Source organism: Myxine glutinosa, chromosome 3, assembly GCF_964187855.1.
Source record: "Myxine glutinosa chromosome 3, kmMyxGlut1.1, whole genome shotgun sequence".
Lineage (NCBI taxonomy): Eukaryota > Metazoa > Chordata > Myxini > Myxiniformes > Myxinidae > Myxine > Myxine glutinosa.
Window position 1 is genome coordinate 185870452 of NC_136263.1, and position 22610 is coordinate 185893061.

The following is a 22610-nucleotide window of genomic DNA, read 5'->3' on the forward strand; positions in this document are numbered from 1 at the left end:
CACAACACGAATGCACCCATCCACAATACCATTCTGCAACCGCACCACAAATGCCAATATCCAACCACAATTTACCTATACCTTCTAACTATTCTTTAAACTACCCTCCCCGGGTACTCGTGAAAGGGGTCCACTCTTCCCCCATCCACACCTTCGCACCATGCACACCACTCCGTACCACTTACTCCAACTCTCTCCACACCACTCATTCTCTGCTCCATATATTCCACACACCTGTACTTGCACACCTGTGCTCTCATACTTGGTGCCGCCTGCACCCTTCTCTCCCCCAAGCGCATTCGCGCTGATCCACAACACTCACTACTCATACACTGCTCCACACACCTGTCCAGTTCTCACACAGCATCATCTCATCTCACTACTCCCCTCTGAAACTTGCGCTTCCCAGTCGTCCCTTTAAACTATTGCGCTCCCTCGTCATTATCATCCACACTAAACTACCTGCGTCCCCACTACAGGTATCAGTCACTAACTAAACCTTAACGTTACCTAATGTCATCTTCGCTAGATCCCTACACACAATATCCTAACCCACCCGGGCTAGTTTTCACTGCCATACACCCCATAATCTATAGCGCATTTGCCCCACCTCATGGGAAGGGTGGCAGGGATGCCACCCTTACCCACCGGGCCCATCGCTCATCAATCCCCCAGTCCTCTGGCACTAATAAGCCCCCCTTATTCAGAGGTACTGGGTCCCGCCTCGGCATCTAAAGCCGAGGCAATCCACGGGGGCGCCTGCTCGCCGGTGTAAGGCCTTCTAGTTTCCCGGGGTCTGGCGGGGGGGGTGTCTGGGGTCGGCTAACCCGCTCCCCCCTGGGCGGAGTTAAGGACCTCAACCGCCGGGGATCATCCCGGCGCGTGGCTCGACAGTGCCGCGCCAGGTGACCCAGACGGTTGCAAGTATAGCACCTCACCTGATAAGGTGCTTGTCTCCGGAATTCCAAATTTCCCCCCCTGAAGGTCCGAATTGGATTACCCGCTCGTGGTCCACCGCGGGCCACCTCCGGGGCCGCCTGCCATGGTCCAGGTCCCGCCAGGCGCTGGTCCACCAGCCTCCGGACCATGCCCGCCAGGTCAGGACTCACGTCGGGGGCAGGCCCCCTGAGGGGTCCGCCCTCCATCGGGGGTCCCACCTGGCGGACCGCCATTGCGTGATGCTCGCTCCCCCGGGCCAGGGGCCTCGCTGCGGCCCGTAGCCGCCTGGCTCAGAGTCTGCGGGCGCCACATGGCGAGCTGTTGCCGGAGCTCAATATCCGGGAGGGCCTGGATAAAATGGTCCAGCGCCAGGCTTTCCCGGGAATCCGCTGCCATGCTAGCATGTGCGATCCCCACTGCGCGGCGAATGTCGTGGGCAAGTTCCCCGATGGCTTCCTGGGGCTTGCATTTTCGCAGCGCGAGCTGAGCTTTAACAAGCTCGCTCTGCTGTTCAATGCCGAATCGATTAATTAGGGCGTCGCGGAGGGCTGGCATGGTGAGAGCACCCGGTGGTAATGCTGTCAGCACCTCCGCCGCCGCGCCGCGCAATGCGGCCACCAGGTGTACTCCACCTTCGTCCTCACCCCAACCGTTGCCCTTACACACACAGTCAAACTGCGCCAGGTACGCGCGTAGATCACTCTTGCCATCATACGGCGCGAGTGGGACCTTGTGGGACCACCTCGTATGCGAGTCGTTGCCCGCCTGCCGGACCCCGTGCGTCGCCCCTTGCGGGGTCAGCGCGGGGCCGAACCGGCCGGGCCCCCACAGTACATTACCCCCAAGGGGCTCTCGTGCCTCCCCTGTCCCTCTAAAAACTACCCCTGTTGGTGTCGATGCATGGGTCACACTTCCGCAACCCACTACCCATTCCATACCACCACAACCTTGCTCACCCACACCTCGCACCTCTCCCATCACCGGACCCTCTCGCTTGCACCCTCGTTCCATACCCTCCGGACCAGCCATACACCTCACTCTTGGCCTCTCACGAACATCCGGGTCTATCTCGACCCCCAAGCTTATTAAATCACCTGGCGCATCATACGCACGACCATATTGGTCACCACTTACACCGGGTCCTCTTTCTCTTCACTTCTCCTCCATCACCTGCGAATACCTCATCCGGTTAATGAGCACATCATCACGATCGGAACACAGACTTTGGACCAATTCTTTTACTTCCGCCTTTATCTCTTTCTTAGCCTCTCTCCGTCGCTTCTTAATTTCGCTCACCCCTTCTTCCACTTCTTCTAATTTCTGCTTCACCTCCTTCATCTCCTCGTGCGCCCCCTTAAGTTCTTCCTCTAACTCCACCTTATTTTTTTCTATGTGCTCCCGCACCTCCCGCTCTTTAACCTCCATCACCTCTACCACCTTGTTCATTTTCCTCGTCAGGTCCTCATGTACCGTCTGACACTCTTTTTTAATTACCCCTACGTCCTTTTTCATCTCCTTCTGTGTCGATTTTAAACCCTCTATTACCGCTGTGTTCTTCTTTACCTGGTCCCCCAACTCCTTTTGTCCCACTGTCAGTTGTTCTACTCCCAGCGTCAACTCCTCTATACCACCTTGCAATTTTACAGTCCCCTTTCTCACCTCCTTCTCCATGCGCTCCTTACAGTGCCTCACCTCCTCGCGCACTCCTCCGACCTCCTCACTCACCCCTCTTCTGATCTCCTCTCCCATCACTTGCATCTCCTGCCCAGATGCCACCCTCATCTGCTCCATTTCCTCCCTGTGAGCATCCAATTTAGTTTCTACCCCCATTCTGACCCCCTCTATCTGCTGCCCCATTTTTTTAACTTCCCTTTCCGCTTGGTCCCTCATGTCCCTCAATTTGCCTTCCATACTGTTTTCTAACCCCTCTAACCCCTTTTGCATCCCTTCCATTTGATTCTCTTGAGCGGCCATTCTGTTTTCTACCCCCGTTAACCCATGTTTCACCCCTTCTATTTGATTCTCTTGAGCGGCCATTCTGTTTTCTACCTCCGTTAACCCATTCTTTACCTCTTTTATCCCATTGTCTAACCCCTCACCGGTACCCCTCGCTTCGTCCCTCATTACCCCCATTTGGCCCTCCAATCGCTCACCCTGAGCATCCATCCGGTTCCCCATTACCCCCATTTGGCCCTCCAATCGCTCACCCTGAGCATCCATCCGGTTCCCCATTACCCCCATTTGCTCACTCTGAGCCCTCATTTGCTCACTCTGCAGGTTGAGGGACGCCTGCATTTGTACCATAAATTGCTCCATGAGGGCCTGCATTTGGGCCATCCCTCCCACTAGTGCGGCGGGTGCGGCCGCCGTAGCCCAGTGCGAGGCGCCATTTTGCGCGCCCGCAACCTTGTGCGCGAGGACGCCATTTTGGGAACCTGCCGCCCTCACTGCTTCGCTCTCCTCTTGTCCCTCAATTTGGTCCTGGATCGACCCTGCCTCACTCTCCTCTACCGGAACCCAGCCGTCTTGATCCGCCATAGCGCGACTTTCAAAATTCGGGTTTTTATTTTAAAACAAACAAATTTCGGTTGCTTGTAATTTTGAGCGCGTTAAGCGCGCTTCGGGTCCGATCTCACTCCTCGACACCAGTTGTTACGGTAATAACACAATTGGTGTCCAAAATTTGGGCTAAATAAATTTAGTCCCAGGTTCGAATCCCAACTCCTGACAACAGTTGTTACGGATCGCGGATTAGATGTTATGATGGGCCGAGCGGATGGTCCACCGCGATCTAACAGTTATTCCCCGACTAGACCCCGATTCCACCCGACGTTGACCAAGTCGCGCTATGCTAAATCAATGATTTGGAAAGGACACAACGACTGGGATAAATGAAACGACACAATGGGTACAGTTCTCAAGACCTCCGGAGGAGGATATAATTAGTGGTGGAAAAGAAGGGTAGATTACAAGGTAATGAGGGAAAGACACAGAAGAGATAGGCACTTAGTTACAGTCTTATCTTATCCCCGACAGACCACAGACAAACGGGACAAGACTGACTTACACAGGGATTGATGGCAGGGAAGGACAGGCAGTCGATAGCACAAGGTGCACCTTGGCTCAGGGACAGGATACAGCTCGGTCCAAAAGATGCAGGGAGGTGTCACAGCGCTCGGAGGTGGCGTCCTTCTCTCCTCAAGCTCAGGGCGCATCTGACGTCACCTCCCTCTTCCTGCGCATGCTCAGCGGGGAGTGACACGCCCTCGGCTCGTTGGCTCCGCCCCAGACGGAATCGGTCCGCCGCTTCTATTGGGTGCGGGGGGTTACCGGGCTCCGCCCCTTGACGAGGAGCTGACAGCGAGCCCCTACGTGGTAACCCCGTCGAGCACATGTTCAATGGCGGCTCGTTGGAAAGGCTTGGTGCCCTTTCAACACCCCATACCAACCAAGCCGGAGTGAGCGGCACACTCCCCGCGCCGCCGCCGCTGTTGTTGTTGTTGTTGTTGTACCATGAGGAAGAGCTGCGGGGAGGTATTGGGAGGTCCTAAACTTCCTAACGGTGCCATACAATCACATTCTGCTGCAACGAAGAGTCAGAATTAATGGAAACGAGTCCTTAACTGACATAGACTAGGAATAACTAGCAAGATGTCCTATAGTTGTCTACGTGAGATGCGGTGGACCTGGATGCGACATTTAATGGGGGAAATAGGGGGAGGTCGGGTCTACAGAGTGTTGTTTACAGAAAATGGGACTAGGGAATGGGGGATTGGGGATAGTTGGGAAGGATGAGGAAATAGGGGAATATTTACAAGCGGATATGGATGGATGCCAATCTCATATCCGCAACAATATGTTTACATATAATGGTTACTGTTTACAACATTTGTTTTTATAAATCACACTTGAAAACATATTTTTCTCCAAAAGAGTTAAAATGGGAGTTTTAAAAGCGATGAAGGTTGGTCCAGAATTTTTAAAACCCTCAGTTTTTTCAAGGATTAATCGGTTTGTACAACCTGTTTTTAAATGTCCAAAGAACGTGAAAAACAAGAGGAAATTGGAAATTCAAACATTTTTTGATTGCTGACGAGGAGGCAAGCATTTTTTCAAATTAAAAGCAAAATGTCTCTGCTCCGAATTGATATGAGGACCTTTTGCCTGTAAAACAAACATGATCAACACAACATGACAGAAAATGATTTGTATATGCAATGTCACTGTTCACAACATTAACAAAAATAGCATTGTTTCTGCATTCTTTGGGTGAAAACATATTTTTCTCTGAAAGAGGAAAAGTGGGAGTTTTAAATGTGAAGGAGGTTTGGACCAAAATTTTAAAAACACTCAATTTCTTCAAAGATTAATCGGTTTGCACAGCCTGTTGTTAAATCGCCAAAGATCGTTAAAACCAACAGGAAATTGGAAATTCAAACATTTTGGAATTGCTGATAAAGAGGCAAGCATTTTTCAAAATTAAAAGCAAAATGTTTCTGCTCAGAATTAAACTGAAGACCTTTCACGTGTTAAGTGAATGTGATTTCCACGACACTACAAAAACAGATGAAATAAATCGGAAGTTTTCCAACATAAAAAAATCATCTTTAGTTCTTGCAAAATGAAAACTTCCAAGGGAATCACTTCCGCAGAAGCTTTTTTTTTTTAGACTTTTCAATGATTTTAACATTTTATAAAACATTACCTTTTTCTCCAATGGAGGAATTAACTCACCTTTCTCTTTCAATTCAATGCACTTCCCAAAATGTGTGAAGAGGATGAGGGGAGGCCAAATGCTGAACCTCTCGAAGAAATTTTCAAAGACACGTGGAAAGGGGAAAAATGCTTGTGATTAAACGCACCATATTTTTTGAGGATTTCAACTGAATATGAAAGAGATTTCAACTGAAAACACAGAACGAGATTTGCTTTAGTTTCTCACAGCAAAAGGTTTTCATTTGTTTTGGACTTTCAGCTAAGTTATGACAGAACGAAGTTTGGCAACAAAAACTTTTTTTTCTTTACCTGAACTGCATCCTTCAAAACAATCATTGAACAAATGGGGAAAAGTGTAAATAACATGATAACCAAAATTCCATGTTTCTGCTTGGTATCAAAACAAGGACATTGAAGGGTGAAAAGGGTGAAGCAAACATGATAACCACTGCACAACAGAAACATGTCTTTACATGTAATGGTTACTGTTGACAACATTTGTATTTTATAAATCACACTTGAAAACATCTTTTTCTCTCAAAGAGTTAAAATGGGAGTTTCAAATGTGATGAAGGTTGGTCCAGAATTTTTAAAACCCTCAATTTTTTCGAGGATTAATCGGTTTGCACAACCTGTTTTTAAATGGCCAAAGAACGTGAAAAACAAGACGAAATTGGAAATTCAAACATTATTTGATTGTGAATGAGGAGGCAAGCATTTTTTAAAATTAAAAGCAGAATGTCTCTGCTCCGAATTGAAATGCGGACCTTTTGCGTGTAAAACAAACATGATCAACACTGCATGACAGAAAAGGATACGTATATGCAATGGTCACTGTTTATAACATTAAAAAACAAAAGCATTGTTTCTGCATTCTTTGGGTGAAAACATATTTTTCTCTGAAAGAGGCAAAGTCGGAGTTTTAAATGTGAAGGAAGTTTGGACCAAAATTTTTAACACACTCAATTTCTTCAAAGATTAATCGGTTTGCACAGCCTGTTGTTAAATCGCCAAAGAACGTTAAAAACAACAGGAAATTGGAAATTCAAACATTTTGGAATTGCTGATGAAGAGGCAAGCATTTTTCAAATTAAAAGCAAAATGTTTCTGTTCAGAATTGAACTGAGGACCTTTCACGTGTTAAGTGAATGTGATTTCAACTATACTACAAAAACAGATGAAATCAATGGGAAGATTTCCAATATAAAAAATCATCTTTAGTACTTGCAAAATGAAAACTTCCAAGGGAATCACTTCCACAAAAGCGTTTTTTTTAGACTTTTCAATGATTTTAACATTTTATAAAACATTACCTTTTTCACCAATGGAGGATTCAACTCACCTTTCTCTTTCAATTCAATGCACTTCCCAAAATGTGTGAATAGGGTGAGGGCAGGCCCAATGCTGAACCTCTCGAATAAATTTTCAGACACATGGAAAGGGGAAAAAAAGCTTGTGATTTGACGCACCATATTTTTTGAGGATTTGAACTGAATATGAAAGAGATTTCAACTGAAAACACAGAATGAGGTTTGCTTTAGTTTGTCACAGCAAAAGGTTTTCATTTGTTTTGGACTTTCAGCTAAGTTATGACAGAACGAAGTTTGGCAACAAAAACTTTCTTTTTTTCACCGAAAATGCATCCTTCAAAACTATCATTGAACAAATGCGGAAAAGTGCAAATATCGTGAGAACCAAAAGTCTAGGTTTCTGCTTGGTATCGAACCAAGGACCTTTTGCGTGTGAAGCAAACGTGATAACAACTACACTACAGAAACATGTATGTACATGCCATGGTTACTTTTTACAACATGTTTTTTCAAATGAATAGCAGTGTTTCCGCATTCATTGGGTTAAAACATCTTTTTCTCTAAAAGAGGCAAAGTGGGAGTTTTAAATGTGAAGAAGGTTAGGACCAGAATTTTTAAAACACTCAATTTCTTCAAAGATTAATCGGTTTGCACAACCTGCATTTAAATCGCGGAAGAACGTTAAAAACAACAGGAAATTGGAAATTCAAACATTTTGCAATTGCTGATCAAGAGTCAAGCATTTTTCAAATTAAAAGCAAAATGTTTCTGCTCAGAATTGAACTGAAGACCTTTCGCGTGTTAAGTGAACGTGATTACCACTACACTACAGAAACAGATGAAATAAGATGGTAGTTTTTCCAATATAAAAAAATCATCTTTAGTTCAGCAAAATGAAAACTTCCAAGGGAATCACTTCAGCATAAGCTTTTTTTTTTAGACTTTTCAATGATTTTAACATTTTATAAAACATTACCTTTTTCTCCAATGGAGTAATTAACTCACCTTTCTCTTTCAATTAAATGCACTTCCCAAAATGTGTGAATTGAATGAGGGCACGCCCAATGCTGAACCTCTCGAATAAATTTTCAGACACATGGAAAGGGGAAAAAAAGCTTGTGATTTGACGCACCATATTTTTTGAGGATTTGAACTGAATATGAAAGAGATTTCAACTGAAAACACAGAACGAGGTTTGCTTTAGTTTCTCACAGCAAAAGATTTTCATTTGTTTTGGACTTTCAGCTAAGTTATGACAGAACGAAGTTTGGCAACAAAAACTTTTTTTTTTTAACCTGAACTGCATCCTTCAAAACAATCATTGAACAAATGGGGAAAAGTGCAAATAACATGACAACCAAAAGTCTATGTTTCTGCTTGGTATTAAACCAAGGACCTTTTGTGTGTAAAGCAAACTTGATAACCATTACACCACAGAAACACATATTTACAAATAATGGTTACTGTTTACAACATTTGTTTTTATAAATCACACTTGAAAACATATTTTTCTTCAAAAGAGTTAAAATGGGAGTTTTAAACGTGATGAAGGTTGGTCCAGAATTTTTAAAACCCTCAGTTTTTACGAGGATTAATCGGTTTACACAACCTGTTTTTAAATGCCCAAAAAACGTGAAAAACAAGAGGAAATTGGAAATTCAAACATTTTAAAATTGCTGACGAGGAGGCAAGCATTTTTTCAAATAAAAGCAAAATGTCTCTGCTCTGAATTGAAATGAGGACCTTTTGCATGTAAAACAAACATGATCAACACTACATGACAGAAACATGTATGTACATATCATGGTTACTTTTTACGCCTTTTTTTTTTCAAATAAATAGCAGTGCTTCTGCATTCATTGGGTTAAAACATCTTTTTCTCCAAAAGAGGCAAAGTGGGAGTTTTAAATGCAAAGGAAGTTTGGACCAAAATTTTTAAAACACACAATTCCTTCAAAGATTAATCCAGTTCGCACACCAGTTTTTAAATCACCAAAGAACGTTAAAAACAAGAGGAAATTGGAAATTCAAACATTTTGGAATTGCTGATGAAGAGGCAAGCATTTTTCAAATTAAAAGCAAAATGTTTCTGCTCAGAATCGAACTGAGGACCTTGCACGTGTAGAGCGAATGTGATTACCACTACACTACAGAAACAGATGAAATCAATGGGAAGATTTCCAATATAAAAAATCATCCTTAATCCTTGCAAAATGAAAAATTCCAAGCGAATCACTTCCACATAAGCGTTTTTTTTTGACTTTTCAATGATTTTAACATTTTATAAAACATTACCTTTTTCTCCAATGGAGGAATTACCTCACCTTTCTCTTTCAATTCAATGCACTTCCCAAAATGCGTGATGAGGGGAGGCCCAATGCTGAACCTCTCGGATAAATTTTCAAAGACACGTGGAAAGGGAAAAAAAGCTTGTGATTTAATGCACCATATTTTTTGAGCATTTCAACTGAATATGAAAGAGATTTCAACTGAAAACACAGAACGAGATTTGCTTTAGTTTCACACAGCAAAAGGTTTTCATTTGTTTTGGACTTTCAACTAAGTTATGACAGAACGAAGTTTGGCAACAAAAACTTTCTTTTTTTTTTAACCTGAACTGCATCCTTCAAAACGATCATTGAACAAATGGGGAAAAGTGCCAATAACATGATAACCAAAAGTCTATGTTTCTGCTTGGTATCGAACCAAGGACCTTTTGCATGTAGAAGCAAATGTGATAACCACTACACTACAGAAACATGTATGTACATGACATGGTTACTTTTTACATGTTTTTTCAAATAAATAGCAGTGTTTCCGCATTCATTGGGTTAAAACATCTTTTTCTCTAAAAGAGGCAAAGTGGGAGTTTTAATTGTGAAGGAAGTTTGGACCAGAATTTTTAAAACACTCAATTTCTTCAAAGATTAATCGGTTTGCACAACCTGCATTTAAATCGCGAAAGAACGTTAAAAACAACAGGAAATTGGAAATTCAAACATTTTGTAATTGCTTATCAAGAGTCAAGCATTTTTCAAATTAAAAGCAAAATATTTCTGCTCAGAAGTGAACTGAAGACCTTTCATGTTGCAAAGCAAATGCAATTACCACCACACTACAGAAACAAATGAAATCAACAGGAAGTTTTCCAACATAAAAAAAACATCATCTTTAGTCCTTGCAAACCAAAAACTTCCAAGGGAATCACTTTTGTATAAGGTTTTTTTTTTTTTTGACTTTTCAATGATTTTAACATCTATCTATAATTCCAGCAATCTCTGTGTGTCTGTCTGTGTGTCTGTGTGTCTGTGTGTCTGTGTGTCTGTGTGTCTGTGTGTCTGTGTGTCTGTGTGTCTGTGACCGCTGTTTCTCGACAACCACGGGTCCGATATACTTGAAACTTGCCAGGTATATTGCTGGGGACCCGAGGATGTGCCTTTTCAAGGTTTCATATTAATCGGACAATTACTTACCGAGATATGTCCAAAAAACGCTTCAACGAATCAGAGAGCAGCGAGCTATCACGTGTGCCGAACGTGGCGATCAGGCTCTGCCTCGGACGGCACATTTGACAGCGTATTCATTTATTTCACGTTGGAAAACTATGTTGCCGTTAAACTATGTTTTAAAACGAATTCAAACTGCGATTAAATTAAAACGATTCATCCTAACTGCGATTTGCGAACTTCCGGACAGTGACGACTGTCCGGCAGCACGCTTTCCGGCATCCAATCACAGAACGCTTTGTTGCGTAGGCGTGGCCGATGTGAGACGAGCGGAGCTGAGCGCGTTACGAGCTGACCGCCATTACGGTACGTAATTCGATTTCTTATGCGCATTATTTCTCCCAATTCATTCATCTCCCAATTTCTCCCAATTCAATTCGTATCACTAATAAAAACGAATTTGCGATTCATTCGCTTTCCTGCGCGTTTGTGCACGCGATGGCGATTGCTTTACCAAACTCCGGAAGCCGTTCGCTTTGGACCAAACCATTGCATGAGGGGGGGGTTCTGTGGTCGTTGCGAATGGACCAAACCATTCATGTAAATAGAGGGGGGGGATTGTCACTGTACTCGCAAGCCGTTCGCCGTTCGCTTTGGCGTTGCGAATGAACCAAACCATTTCATGTAAATAGAGGGGGGGGGGGGATATAATTTTAGATAGATATATAGTACGGGCATATATATAGTACGGGCATGCCCTAGTTTTATAAAACATTACAATTTTCTGCAATGGAGGACTCAACTCACCTTTCTCTTTCAATTCAAAGCACTTCCCAAATTGTGTGAATATGATGAGGGGAGGCCCAATGCTGAACCTCTCGAAGAAATTTTCAAAGACACGTGGAAAGGGAAAAAATGCTTGTGATTAAACGCACCATATTTTTTGAGGATTTCAACTGAATATGAAGAGATTTCAACTGCAAACACAGAACGAGATTTGCTTTAGTTTCTCACAGCAAAAGGTTTTCATTTGTTTTGGACTTTCAGCAAAGTTATGACAGAACGAAGTTTGGAAACAAAAACTTCTTTTTTTTTCACCTGAACTGCATCCTTCAAAACAATCATTGAACAAATGGGGAAAAGTGCAAATAACATGACAACCAAAATTCCATGTTTCTGCTTGGTATCAAACGAAGGACATTGAAGTGTAAAGCAAACATGATAACCACTGCACCACAGAAACATGTGTTTACATATAATTGTTACTGTTTACAACATTTGTTTTTATAAATCACACTTGAAAACATATTTTTCTCCAAAAGAGTTAAAATGGGAGTTTTAAAAGCGATGAAGGTTGGTCCAGAATTTTTAAAACCCTCAGTTTTTTCAAGGATTAATCGGTTTGTACAACCTGTTTTTAAATGTCCAAAGAACGTGAAAAACAAGAGGAAATTGGAAATTCAAACATTTTTTGATTGCTGACGAGGAGGCAAGCATTTTTTCAAATTAAAAGCAAAATGTCTCTGCTCCGAATTGAAATGAGGACCTTTTGCGTGTAAAACAAACATGATCAACACAACATGACAGAAAATGATTTGTATATGCAATGTCACTTTTCACAACATTAACAAAAATAGCATTGTTTCTGCATTCTTTGGGTGAAAACATATTTTTCTCTGAAAGAGGCAAAGTGGGAGTTTTAAATGTGAAGGAGGTTTGGACCAAAATTTTAAAAACACTCAATTTCTTCAAAGATTAATCGGTTTGCACAGCCTGTTGTTAAATCGCCAAAGATCGTTAAAACCAACAGGAAATTGGAAATTCAAACATTTTGGAATTGCTGATAAAGAGGCAAGCATTTTTCAAAATTAAAAGCAAAATGTTTCTGCTCAGAATTTAACTGAAGACCTTTCACGTGTTAAGTGAATGTGATTTCCACGACACTACAAAAACAGATGAAATAAATCGGAAGTTTTCCAACATAAAAAAATCATCTTTAGTTCTTGCAAAATGAAAACTTCCAAGGGAATCACTTCCGCAGAAGCTTTTTTTTTTTTGACTTTTCAATGATTTTAACATTTTATAAAACATTACCTTTTTCTCCAATGGAGGAATTAACTCACCTTTCTCTTTCAATTCAATGCACTTCCCAAAATGTGTGAAGAGGATGAGGGGAGGCCAAATGCTGAACCTCTCGAAGAAATTTTCAAAGACACGTGGAAAGGGAAAAAATGCTTGTGATTAAACGCACCATATTTTTTGAGGATTTCAACTGAATATGAAAGAGATTTCAACTGCAAACACAGAACGAGATTTGCTTTAGTTTCTCACAGCAAAAGGTTTTCATTTGTTTTCGACTTTCAGCTCAGTTATGACAGAACGAAGTTTGGAAACAAAAAGTTTTTTTTCTTTACCTGAACTGCATCCTTCAAATCAATCATTGAACAAATGGGGAAAAGTGTAAATAACATGATAACCAAAATTCCATGTTTCTGCTTGGTATCAAACCAAGGACATTGAAGGGTGAACCAAACATGATAACCACTGCACCACAGAAACATGTCTTTATATGTAATGGTTACTGTTTACAACATTTGTTTTTATAAATCACACTTGAAAACATCTTTTTCTCTCAAAGAGTTTAAATGGGAGTTTCAAATGTGATGAAGGTTGGTCCAGAATTTTTAAAACCCTCAATTTTTTCGAGGATTAATCGGTTTGCACAACCTGTTTTTAAATGGCCAAAGAACGTGAAAAACAAGACGAAATTGGAAATTCAAACATTATTTGATTGTGAATGAGGAGGCAAGCATTTTTTAAAATTAAAAGGAGAATGTCTCTGCTCCGAATTGAAATGCTGACCTTTTGCGTGTAAAACAAACATAATCAACACTGCATGACAGAAAAGGATATGTATATGCAATGGTCACTGTTTATAACATTAAAAAACAAGAGCATTGTTTCTGCATTCTTTGGGTGAAAACATATTTTTCTCTGAAAGAGGCAAAGTCGGAGTTTTAAATGTGAAGGAAGTTTGGACCAAAATTTTTAACACACTCAATTTCTTCAAAGATTAATCGGTTTGCACAGCCTGTTGTTAAATCGCCAAAGAACGTTAAAAACAACAGGCAATTGGAAATTCAAACATTTTGGAATTGCTGATGAAGAGGCAAGCATTTTTCAAATTAAAAGCAAAATGTTTCTGCTCAGAATTGAACTGAGGACCTTTCACGTGTTAAGTGAATGTGATTTCAACTACACTACAAAAACAGATGAAATCAATGGGAAGATTTCCAATATAAAAAAAATCATCTTTAGTACATGCAAAATGAAAACTTCCAAGGGAATCACTTCCACAAAAGCGTTTTTTTTAGACTTTTCAATGATTTTAACATTTTATAAAACATTACCTTTTTCACCAATGGAGGAATCAACTCACCTTTCTCTTTCAATTCAATGCACTTCCCAAAATGTGTGAATAGGGTGAGGGCAGGCCCAATGCTGAACCTCTCGAATAAATTTTCAGACACATGGAAAGGGGGAGAAAAGCTTGTGATTTGACGCACCATATTTTTTGAGGATTTGAACTGAATATGAAAGAGATTTCAACTGAAAACACAGAACGAGGTTTGCTTTAGTTTGTCACAGCAAAAGGTTTTCATTTGTTTTGGACTTTCAGCTAAGTTATGACAGAACGAAGTTTGGCAACAAAAACTTTCTTTTTTTCACCGAAAATGCATCCTTCAAAACTATCGTTGAACAAATGGGGAAAAGTGCAAATATCATGAGAACCAAAAGTCTATGTTTCTGCTTGGTTATCGAACCAAGTACCTTTTGCGTGTTGAAGCAAACATGATAACCACTACACTACAGAAACATGTATGTACATGCCATGGTTACTTTTTACAACATGTTTTTTCAAATGAATAGCAGTGTTTCCGCATTCATTGGGTTAAAACATCTTTTTCTCTAAAAGAGGCAAAGTGGGAGTTATAAATGTGAAGAAAGTTTGGACCAAAATTTTTAAAACACACAATTCCTTCAAAGATTAATCCAGTTCGCACAACCAGTTTTTAAATCGCCAAAGAACGTTAAAAACAAGAGGAAATTGGAAATTCAAACATTTTGGAATTGCTGATCAAGAGTCAAGCATTTTTCAAATTAAAAGCAAAATGTTTCTGCTCAGAATTGAACTGAAGACCTTTCGCGTGTTAAGTGAACGTGATTACCACTACACTACAGAAACAGATGAAATAAGTTGGTAGTTTTTCCAATATAAAAAATCATCTTTAGTTCAGCAAAATGAAAACTTCCAAGGGAATCACTTCAGCATAAGCTTTTTTTTTAGACTTTTCAATGATTTTAACATTTTATAAAACATTACCTTTTTCTCCAATGGAGGAATTAACTCACCTTTCTCTTTCAATTAAATGCACTTCCCAAAATGTGTGAATTGAATGAGGGCAGGCCCAATGCTGAACCTCTCGAATAAATTTTCAGACACATGGAAAGGGGAAAAAAAGCTTGTGATTTGACGCACCATATTTTTTGAGGATTTGAACTGAATATGAAAGAGATTTCAACTGAAAACACAGAACGAGGTTTGCTTTAGTTTCTCACAGCAAAAGATTTTCATTTGTTTTGGACTTTCAGCTAAGTTATGACAGAACGAAGTTTGGCAACAAAAACTTTTTTTTTTAACCTGAACTGCATCCTTCAAAACAATCATTGAACAAATGGGGAAAAGTGCAAATAACATGACAACCAAAAGTCTATGTTTCTGCTTGGTATCGAACCAAGGACCTTTTGTGTATAAAGCAAACTTGATAACCATTACACTACAGAAACACATATTTCCAAATAATGGTTACTGTTTACAACATTTGTTTTTATAAATCACACTTGAAAACATATTTTTCTCCAAAAGAGTTAAAATGGGAGTTTTAAAAGCGATGAAGGTTGGTCCAGAATTTTTAAAACCCTCAATTTTTTCGAGGATTAATCGGTTTACACAACCTGTTTTTAAATGGCCAAAAAACGTGAAAAACAAGAGGAAATTGGAAATTCAAACATTTTAAAATTGCTGTCGAGGAGGCAAGCATTTTTTCAAATTAAAAGCAAAATGTCTGCTCTGAATTGAAATGAGGACCTTTTGCGTGTAAAACAAACATGATCAACACTACATGACAGAAACATGTATGTACATATCATGGTTACTTTTTACGACTTTTTTTTTTCAAATAAATAGCAGTTCTTCCGCATTCATTGGGTTGAAACATCTTTTTCTCCAAAAGAGGCAAAGTGGGAGTTTTAAATGCAAAGGAAGTTTGGACCAAAATTTTTAAAACACACAATTCCTTCAAAGATTAATCCAGTTCGCACAACCAGTTTTTAAATCACCAAAGAACGTTAAAAACAAGAGGAAATTGGAAATTCAAACATTTTGGAATTGCTGATGAAGAGGCAAGCATTTTTCAAATTAAAAGCAAAATGTTTCTGCTCAGAATCGAACTGAGGACCTTTCACATGTAAAGCGAATGTGATTACCACTACACTACAGAAACAGATGAAATCAATGGGAAGATTTCCAAAATAAAAAATCATCCTTAATCCTTGCAAAATGAAAAATTCCAAGGGAATCACTTCCACAAAAGCGTTTTTTTTAGACTTTTCAATGATTTTAACATTTTATAAAACATTACCTTTTTCTCCAATGGAGGAATTAACTCACCTTTCTCTTTCAATTCAATGCACTTCCCAAAATGCGTGAATAGGATGAAGGGAGGCCCAATGCTGAACCTCTCGGATAAATTTTCAAAGACATGTGGAAAGGGAAAAAAAGCTTGTGATTTAATGCACCATATTTTTTGAGGATTTCAACTGAATATGAAAGAAATTTCAACTGAAAACACAGAACGAGATTTGCTTTAGTTTCACACAGCAAAAGGTTTTCATTTGTTTTGGACTTTCAACTAAGTTATGACAGAACGAAGTTTGGCAACAAAAACTTTCTTTTTTTTTTAACCTGAACTGCATCCTTCAAAACGATCATTGAACAAATGGGGAAAAGTGCCTATAACATGATAACCAAAAGTCTATGTTTCTGCTTGGTATCAAACCAAGGACCTTTTGCATGTGAAGCAAACGTGATAACCACTACACTACAGAAACATGGATGTACATGTCATGGTTACTTTTTACATGTTTTTTCAAATAAATAGCAGTGTTTCCGCATTCATTGGGTTAAAACATCTTTTTCTCTAAAAGAGGCAAAGTGGGAGTTTTAAATGTGAAGAAAGTTTGGACCAGAATTTTTAAAACACTCAATTTCTTCAAAGATTAATCGGTTTGCACAACCTGCATTTAAATCGCGAAAGAACGTTAAAAACAACAGGAAATTGGAAATTCAACATTTTGTAATTGCTGATCAAGAGTCAAGCATTTTTCAAATTAAAAGCAAAATATTTCTGCTCAGAAGTGAACTGAAGACCTTTCATGTTGCAAAGCAAATGCAATTACCACCACACTACAGAAACAGATGAAATCAACAGGATGTTTTCCAACATTAAAAAAAACATCATCTTTAGTCCTAGCAAAGAAAAAACTTCCAAGGGAATCACTTCTGCATAAGGTTTTTTTTTTTTGACTTTTCAATGATTTTAACATTTTATAAAACATCACAATTTTCTGCAATGGAGGAATCAACTCACCTTTCTCTTTCAATTCAAAGCACTTCCCAAATTGTGTGAATATGATGAGGGGAGGCCCAATGCTGAACCTCTCGAATAAATTTTCAAAGACACGTGGAAAGGGAAAAAATGCTTGTGATTAAACGCACCATATTTTTTGAGGATTTCAACTGAATATGAAGAGATTTCAACTGCAAACACAGAACGAGATTTGCTTTAGTTTCTCACAGCAAAAGGTTTTCATTTGTTTTGGACTTTCAGCTCAGTTATGACAGAACGAAGTTTGGAAACAAAAACTTCTTTTTTTTTTCACCTGAACTGCATCCTTCAAAACAATCATTGAACAAATGGGGAAAAGTGCAAATAAAATGATAACCAAAATTCCATGTTTCTGCTTGGTATCAAACCAAAGACATTGAAGTGTGAAGCAAACATGATAACCACTGCACCACAGAAACATGTGTTTACATATAATGGTTACTGTTTACAACATTTGTTTTTATAAATCACACTTGAAAACATCTTTTTCTCTCAAAGAGTTAAAATGGGAGTTTCAAATGTGATGAAGGTTGGTCCAGAATTTTTAAAACCCTCAATTTTTTCGAGGATTAATCGGTTTGCACAACCTGTTTTTAAATGGCCACAGAACGTGAAAAACAAGACGAAATTGGAAATTCAAACATTATTTGATTGTGAACGAGGATGCAAGCATTTTTTTAAATTAAAAGCAGAATGTGTCTGCTCCGAATTGAAATGAGGACCTTTTGCGTGTAAAACAAACATGATCAACACTACATGACAGAAAAGGATATGTATATGCAATGGTCACTGTTTATAACATTAAAAAACAAGAGCATTGTTTCCGCATTCATTGGGTTAAAACATCTTTTTCTCTGAAAGAGGCAAAGTGGGAGTTTTAAATGTGAAAGAGGTTTGGACCAAAATTTTAAAAACACTCAATTTCTTCAAAGATTAATCGGTTTGCACAGCCTGTTGTTAAATCGCCAAAGATCGTTAAAACCAACAGGAAATTGGAAATTCAAACATTTTGGAATTGCTGATAAAGAGGCAAGCATTTTTCAAAATTAAAAGCAAAATGTTTCTGCTCAGAATATAACTGAAGACCTTTCACGTGTTGAGTGAATGTGATTTCCACGAAACTACAAAAACAGATGAAATAAATCGGAAGTTTTCCAACATAAAAAAATCATCTTTAGTTCTTGCAAAATGAAAACTTCCAAGGGAATCACTTTCGCAGAAGCTTTTTTTTTTTGACTTTTCAATGATTTTAACATTTTATAAAACATTACCTTTTTCTCCAATGGAGGAATTAACTCACCTTTCTCTTTCAATTCAATGCACTTCCCAAAATGTGTGAAGAGGATGAGGGGAGGCCAAATGCTGAACCTCTCGAAGAAATTTTCAAAGACACGTGGAAAGCGAAAAAATGCTTGTGATTAGACGCACCATATTTTTTGAGGATTTCAACTGAATATGAAAGAGATTTCAACTGCAAACACAGAACGATATTTGCTTTAGTTTCTCACAGCAAAAGGTTTTCATTTGTTTTGGACTTTCAGCTCAGTTATGACAGAACGAAGTTTGGAAACAAAAACTTCTTTTTTTTTTAACCTGAACTGCATCCTTCAAAACAATCATTGAACAAATGGGGAAAAGTGCAAATAACATGATAACCAAAATTCCATGTTTCTGCTTGGTATCAAACCAAGGACATTGAAAAGGTGAAGCAAATATGATAACCACTGCACCACAGAAACATGTGTTTACATATAATGGTTACTGTTTACAACATTTGTTTTTATAAATCACACTTGAAAACATCTTTTTCTCTCAAAGAGTTCAAATGGGAGTTTCAAATGTGATGAAGGTTGGTCCAGAATTTTTAAAACCCTCAATTTTTTCGAGGATTAATCGGTTTGCACAACCTGTTTTTAAATGGCCACAGAACGTGAAAAACAAGACGAAATTGGAAATTCAAACATTATTTGATTGTGAACGAGGATGCAAGCATTTTTTTAAATTAAAAGCAGAATGTGTCTGCTCCGAATTGAAATGAGGACCTTTTGCGTGTAAAACAAACATGATCAATAATCACATTCGCTTTACACGTGAAAGGTCCTCAGTTCGATTCTGAGCAGAAACATTTTGCTTTTAATTTGAAAAATGCTTGCCTCTTCATCAGCAATTCCAAAATGTTTGAATTTCCAATTTCCTCTTGTTTTTAACGTTCTTTGGCGATTTAAAAACTGGTTGTGCGAACTGGATTAATCTTTGAAGGAATTGTGTGTTTTAAAAATTTTGGTCCAAACTTCCTTCGCATTTAAAACTCCCACTTTGCCTCTTTCAGAGAAAAAGATGTGTTAACCCAATGAATGCGGAAACAATGCTCTTGTTTTTTAATGTTATAAACAGTGACCATTGCATATACATATCCTTTTCTGTCATGTAGTGCACTACACTACAGAAACAGATGAAATCGATGGGAAGATTTCCAATATAAAAAATCATCCTTAATCCTTGCAAAATGAAAAATTCCAAGGGAATCACTTCCACAAAAGCGTTTTTTTTAGACTTTTCAATGATTTTAACATTTTATAAAACATTACCTTTTTCTCCAATGGAGGAATTACCTCACCTTTCTCTTTCAATTCAATGCACTTCCCAAAATGCGTGATGAGGGGAGGCCCAATGCTGAACCTCTCGGATAAATTTTCAAAGACACGTGGAAAGGGGAAAAAAGCTTGTGATTTAATGCACCATATTTTTTGAGGATTTCAACTGAATATGAAAGAGATTTCAACTGAAAACACAGAACGAGATTTGCTTTAGTTTCACACAGCAAAAGGTTTTCATTTGTTTTGGACTTTCAACTAAGTTATGACAGAACGAAGTTTGGCAACAAAAACTTTCTTTTTTTTAAAACCTGAACTGCATCCTTCAAAACGATCATTGAACAAATGGGGAAAAGTGCAAATATCATGAGAACCAAAAGTCTATATTTTTGCTTGGTATCGATCCAAGGACCTTTTGCGTGTGAAGCAAATGTGATAACCACTACACTACAGAAACATGTACGTACATGCCATGGTTACTTTTTACAACATGTTTTTTCAAATGAATAGCAGTGTTTCCGCATTCATTGGGTTAAAACATATTGTTGCGGATATGGGATTTGCATCCATCCATATCCGCTTGTAAATATTCTCCTATTTCCTCAATACTTCCCAACTATCCCCAATCCCCCATTCCCTAGTCCCATTTTCTGTAAACAACACTCTGTAGACCCGACCTCCCCCTATTTCCCCCATTAAATGTCGTGCCCAGGTTCACCGCATCTCATGTAAGACAACTATAGGACATCTTGCTAGTTATTCTTAGTCTATGTCAGTTAAGGACTCGTTTTCATTAATTCTGACCCTTCGTTGCACCAGAATGTGATTGTATGGCACCGTTAGGAAGTTTAGGACCTCCCAATACCTCCCCGCAGCTCTTCCTCACGGTTCAGCAACAACAACAACAACAACAGCAATGGCGGCGGCGTGCACAGGGAGTGCACGTCCTCACTCCGGCTTAGTTGGTAGGGGGTGTTGGGAGGGCACGAGGCCTTCCCAACGAGCCGCCATCGAACATGTGCTCGACGGGGTTACCAAATAGGGGCTCCCTGTCAGCTCCTCGTCAAGGGCGGAGCCCGGTAACCCCCGCACCCAATGGAAGCGGCGGACCGGTCCCATCTGGGGCGGAGCCAACCAGCCGAGGGCGTGTCACTCCCCGCTGAGCATGCACAGGAAGAGGGAGGTGACGTCAGATGCGCGCTGAGCTTGGAGAAAGAAAGACGCCACCTCCGAGCGCTGTGAGGCCTCCCTGCATCTCTTGGACCGTGCTTGATCGTGTCCCCGAGCCAAGGTGCACCTTGTGCTATCGAACTACCTGTCCTTCCCTGCCATCAATCCCTGTGTAAGTCAGCCTTGTTCCGTTTGTCTGTGGTCTGTCTGGGATAAGATAAGACTGTAATTAAGTGCCTATCTCTTCTGTGTCTTTACCTCACTACCTTGTAATCTACCCCTTTTCTCCACCACTGTAATTACACCCTCCTCCCGAGGTCTTGAGAACTGTACCCCCTTGCGTCGTTTCCTCTTTCCCAGTCGTTGTGTCCTTTCCATCATTGATTTAGCATAGCGCGATGTGGTCAACGTCTGGGTGGAATCGGGGTCTAGTCGGGGAATAACTGTTAGGTCACGGTAATACACCACCGCTCGGTCAAAAATAACATCTAAACCGCGTCCGTAACAATATTTTTCTCTAAAAGAGGCAAAGTGGGAGTTTTAAATGTGAAGAAAGTTAGGACCAGAATTTTTAAAACACTCAATTTCTTCAAAGATTAATCGGTTTGCACAACCTGCATTTAAATCTCGGAAGAACGTTAAAAACAACAGGAAATTGGAAATTCAAACATTTTGCAATTGCTGATCAAGAGTCAAGCATTTTTCAAATTAAAAGCAATATGTTTCTGCTCAGAATTGAACTGAAGACCCTTCACAAGTTAAGCGAACGTGATTACCACTACACTACAGAAACAAATGAAATAAGTCGGTAGTTTTCCAATATAAAAAATCATCTTTAGTTCTTGCAAAATGAAAACTTCCAAGGGAATCACTTCCGCATAAGCTTTTTTTTTAGACTTTTCAATGATTTTAACATTTTAAAAAACATTACCTTTTTCTCCAATGGAGGAATTAACTCACCTTTCTCTTTCAATTAAATGCACTTCCCAAAATGTGTGAATTGAATGAGGGGAGGCCAAATGCTGAACCTCTCGAATAAATTTTCAAAGACACGTGGGAAGTAAAAAAAAGCTTTTGATTTAACGCACCATATTTTTGGGGATTTCAACAGAATATGAAAGAGATTTCAACTGAAAACACAGAACGAGATATGCTTTAGATTCTCACAGCAAAAGATTTTCATTTGTTTTGGACTTTCAGCTAAGTTATGACAGAACGAAGTTTGGCAACAAAAACTTTCTTTTTTTTAACCTGAACTGCATCCTTCAAAACAATCATTGAACAAATGGGGAAAAGTGCAAATAACATGACAACCAAAAGTCTATGTTTCTGGTTGGTATTGAACCAAGGTTACCTTTTGTGTGTGAAGCAAACTTGATAACCATTACACCACAGAAACATATTGTTACGAATCGCGGATTAAGATGTTATTTACCGAGCGGTGGTATTGCCGCGACCTAACAGTTATTCCCCGACTAGACCCCGATTCCACCCGACGTTGACCAAGTCGCGCTATGCTAAATCAATGATTTGGAAAGGACACAACGACTGGGATAAATGAAACGACACAAGGGGTACAGTTCTCAAGACCTCCGGAGGAGGATATAATTAGTGGTGGAAAAGAAGGGTAGATTACAAGGTAATGAGGGAAAGACACAGAAGAGATAGTGTTACATATTTATGTGAATGTATGTGAATTACCATTCA

At 39.7% G+C, this 22610-nt stretch overlaps 9 non-coding genes across 9 annotated transcripts; all 9 read right to left on the reverse strand.

Moving 5' to 3' along the window:
- Positions 1-7360: 7360 nt before the first annotated feature.
- TRNAV-CAC (transfer RNA valine (anticodon CAC)) lies at positions 7361-7433 on the reverse strand. Its single transcript has one exon. It is a non-coding gene; the product is annotated as a tRNA-Val (tRNA).
- Positions 7434-7728: 295 nt separating this feature from the next.
- TRNAV-AAC (transfer RNA valine (anticodon AAC)) lies at positions 7729-7801 on the reverse strand. Its single transcript has one exon. It is a non-coding gene; the product is annotated as a tRNA-Val (tRNA).
- Positions 7802-9049: 1248 nt separating this feature from the next.
- TRNAV-UAC (transfer RNA valine (anticodon UAC)) lies at positions 9050-9122 on the reverse strand. Its single transcript has one exon. It is a non-coding gene; the product is annotated as a tRNA-Val (tRNA).
- A 5462-nt stretch (positions 9123-14584) lies between these two features.
- On the reverse strand, positions 14585-14657 carry TRNAV-AAC (transfer RNA valine (anticodon AAC)). Its single transcript has one exon. It is a non-coding gene; the product is annotated as a tRNA-Val (tRNA).
- Positions 14658-15186: 529 nt separating this feature from the next.
- On the reverse strand, positions 15187-15259 carry TRNAI-UAU (transfer RNA isoleucine (anticodon UAU)). The gene has a single exon. It is a non-coding gene; the product is annotated as a tRNA-Ile (tRNA).
- A 643-nt stretch (positions 15260-15902) lies between these two features.
- On the reverse strand, positions 15903-15975 carry TRNAV-UAC (transfer RNA valine (anticodon UAC)). Its single transcript has one exon. It is a non-coding gene; the product is annotated as a tRNA-Val (tRNA).
- Positions 15976-16509: 534 nt separating this feature from the next.
- TRNAV-CAC (transfer RNA valine (anticodon CAC)) lies at positions 16510-16582 on the reverse strand. Its single transcript has one exon. It is a non-coding gene; the product is annotated as a tRNA-Val (tRNA).
- Positions 16583-20117: 3535 nt separating this feature from the next.
- TRNAV-CAC (transfer RNA valine (anticodon CAC)) lies at positions 20118-20190 on the reverse strand. The gene has a single exon. It is a non-coding gene; the product is annotated as a tRNA-Val (tRNA).
- A 1433-nt stretch (positions 20191-21623) lies between these two features.
- TRNAV-AAC (transfer RNA valine (anticodon AAC)) lies at positions 21624-21696 on the reverse strand. Its single transcript has one exon. It is a non-coding gene; the product is annotated as a tRNA-Val (tRNA).
- Positions 21697-22610: the final 914 nt, after the last annotated feature.